This window comes from Notechis scutatus, chromosome 9 (assembly GCF_049901735.1).
Source record: "Notechis scutatus isolate UNSWTSFEM ecotype Mainland chromosome 9, rNotScu1.2, whole genome shotgun sequence".
Classification (NCBI taxonomy): domain Eukaryota; kingdom Metazoa; phylum Chordata; class Lepidosauria; order Squamata; family Elapidae; genus Notechis; species Notechis scutatus.
Window position 1 is genome coordinate 1,603,099 of NC_142017.1, and position 3,810 is coordinate 1,606,908.

Consider the following 3,810-nt stretch of genomic DNA (forward strand, 5'->3'; position numbering starts at 1 on the left):
TTTTTGTTGTTAATTGCGAAGTCGTGTCTCCATGGACAACGTTCCTCCAGGAAGCCAAGGGGTGATAAATGGCCCAAAGCAACATTATGAGCTTCTCCTGTTCACTTCAGAGGAGGGAGGGAGGGAGAGGGAGAGGTGTATCTATCTATCTATTTCTATCTTATCTATCTATCTATCTATCTATCTATCTATCTATCATCTATCTATCTATCTATATTTATCTATCTATCTATCTATCTATCTATCTATCTATCTATCTATCTATCTATCTATCTATCTATCTATTTATCTATCTATCTATCTATCTATCTATCTATCTATCTATCTATCTATCTATCTATCTATCTATCTATCTATCATCTATCTATCTATCTATCTATCTATCTATCTATCTATCTATCTATCTATCTATCTATCTATCTATCTATCTATCTATCTATCTATCTATCTATCTATCTATATTTATCTATCTATCTATCTATCTATCTATCTATCTATATTTATCTATCTATCTATCTATCTATCTATCTATCTATATTTATCTATCTATCTATCTATCTATCTATCTATCTATCTATCTATCTATCTATCATCTATCTATCTATCTATTATCTATCTATCTATCTATCTATCTATCTATCTATCTATCTATCTATCTATCTATCTATCTATCTATCTAAATAGATGATAGATAGATAGAGTCTGTCCTGTAAGGAGGGAAGGGTTCCTTGGGTGGGTGCAACCCCCCTGGAGATGGGCTGAGGACCAAAAAGAGAGTTAAACCAGGGTAGAGGCACCCTTCGTGGTTGATGTGCCCCAGATGCTGTGGAGTTAACCACTAGCTTGCTTTTAGAAGAAGAAGCAGCAGGTTGTTTTCTGGAGATCATGTGAGTAGTCGCTTCTGCCTTATCTCCCAACCTTGGCTAAATCCCTTTGATGTGACAACCCTGCCCTCGCCTGGGCTTTAGCACAGGGAGCCGGTCTTCATAATCAAATCCCCTTAAAAGCTTTTGTGGCTGAATGCAGAGTAATATCGGGGAAAGGACTCGGAACAGCCTCGTTACACACTTTTTACAAGACCGGTGTGCAAAAGGACAGCTGCCTCTCGCCCTTGGCAAAGAGGACATGAGAGATCCAGGTGGAAGGAGGAATAGAAGGCTGGCTTGGCCACCAGTGTAAACTTGCACCAGGGATCTGCAAAAAGCCTTGGCAAGCAGGTATGACGTTCCAGTAGATGACAATCAAGCAATCCAACAATTAAGCAGAAAGCAAATCCCTAATCAAGGAACCGCCAAGCAGAAAACCACAGCCCATCAAGATGGACCAGGCAAGCCACCAGAGATCAACATGGAGCAACGCTAACTTCCATTTCTGGAATTAATGTTGCTAGAGATGTGGGGCAAAGAAAGGTGCGCACAGAGCGTCCCAAACATGACCTTTGTTGTCAAGGGACATGTTATATTTACAGCAGTTTTGCAAACATGGGAATTTTGGGCAAGGGCCGCTAGAGGGCAGAATCTGACAAGGAGAAAAATAAAAAAACACCAGATACCCCAAAGATTATTCCAGGCAACCAACATCTTTTCATGTTCAGGTTATGTGATATCTGTCTGCTAGGTTTGTTTGTTTGTTTTCCACCTGCCCCCATCAAGGCCAGTTTGGGCCATGTCAGCTCCACAGAGTTAAATATATACACTTGCATGTTTGTTTATTTTGTAAGGGGAGAGATGGATGAGTCTGTAGTTGGTTAAAAAAAATAAAAGACGCAGGGATCAGGTAGCACTTTTTCCAGCTAGACCGATTTTATTAAAAAGGCAGAAGCTTTGGGGAGTTCCTTTAATCAAAAGGGTGGATTGCTGTACAGTCTAAGAGTCGCTCAACAGTTAGATGGGAGGCTTATAAATTTAATAAATAAATTAGGGTGAGCTGGGTAGATTGGTAATGCAGATGCCTTCTGAATTACACGGGAAAATTGCCAGTTTAACTATTGCAGGATATTAAAGATTCGTTTTATTTGTGGAGACCTTTTAACATTTTAACTTGCACGAAGCCTTTAGCTGGTCAATGCGACATCTGTAGATCTGCTCCTAAGCTAACATCTGGTACTTCGAGCAAATATATTTTCTCTGCAGCTGATGAGCCAGCACTGGGGAACAAGCAGGTGAGAGAGCAGTGAAAACCGAACAGCCCAGTTAGTCATTAAGATACTAATCACTTTTGCTAATTCATGGAGGAAAAAGCACTGACAGCCTACAGTAGTTCTATTTGCAGCACACCGGGAAGGAAATATTTATTATAGGCTGAATGACGGCATGAGTGAAAAATATTACCATGGACCCCACTTTCAACAAAGGCAAGCCAATCCAGTGGACTGCAATTATCTGTCTTTTCAAAGACAGAATGTTTCCCTTTTGGAGACCTGTCAGCTGCCTGGCCTCTTTCCTGAAGGATGTCAAGTTACAAAGAAAGGTGCCTTCAGTGTAAGGTGAATGTAGCCGTTTTTTTTTAAATTCCCACTCATTTATTTGGATGTATGAACATACAACAATATAATTTGCCTCCAATCAATTGGGTATGGCCTAAAACAGGCACTGAGGGAGATGAGATTTGATTTCCGGGTTTTTAAGTTCTAGGTCTTGTTGGTTTCCAGACTGGAAAATGTTGCACCCCTTTAAAATAGAGGCAAGAACCAATATGATTCACTACATAGAATAATAGGCAGGAGATCTTCTACCCTTTCAGACAAATGATGGTCCACAACTTCTGGAGGGAAGCGGTTCCACTGGTTAATAATCGTCCCCACTCTAGGAAATTTCTCCTCAATTCTAGGTTGCTTCTCTCCTTCCATCCATTCCTTTTGCTCCTGCCTTTGGGTGCTTTGGAAGAGAGGTTGACTCCCTGTTCTGTGGGGTGGCCCCTCAAATATCGGAACAGGGCTATCATGCCCCCCCACCGTCCTTCTTTTCATCAGTCTAGACCAGGGTGTCCAACCTTGGCAACTTTAAGACTTGTGGACTTCAACTCCCAGAATTCCTCAGCCAGCTTTGCTGGCTGAGGAATTCTGGGAGTTGAAGTCCACAAGTCTTAAAGTTGCCAAGGTTGGACACCCTGGTCTAGACATACCACCGTAATTCCACTGATGGGAACTGCTTTTAAATCCCCTTTTCCACTTGGGGCACTGAAATGGGGCCTTTCGGATAGACAGGAAGAGCTGCTGCAAACTCCACCTATCCCAATTTCATCAGCCCGATGACTTTCGAGGGGCCTAAGAACTTTGGCTGCCCTGGGCCCCTCCCTCCCTAGGAATAGTCGCTTTAAAAAGGATGAAAAAAAATAAAAATTAAAACTATCATCGTTCCAAAAATTATATTTCGCGCGTCTTCCAAGGCGGCTGTGTGTTGGCAGAGAAGAGTCTCTCTCTTCCAGAGTTTTGGAAATAAAAAGGATGGCATTTACTTACTGACTTACGAAATGGGAAATGGTCGGTCGGAGGTTCCAAATTTGGCAGTGGGATTTCTTGGCCCAAAAGGGCCAAACCCGGTATTTCCTCCCACCGGACTGATTACGAAAACCAACCCCCCTCCCCTCGTTTTGCCGGTGCCCGGCAAGGCCGACGGCGGGGGTGGAAGCCTGGGCAGCGTTTCAGCGCTGGGCTCCTGCGCTCTCAGGGCAAAGCGAGCGCGCCTAGGGCGCCCGCCGCCGAGAAGGTTGCCGAGCCTGGCGCGCAGCGGAGGCTGAGCGCGCTCCCGTCCTTCCTCCTCCTCCTCCTCCTCCTGCTGCTCCTCCTGCTGCTGCTGCTGCCGGCCAGCC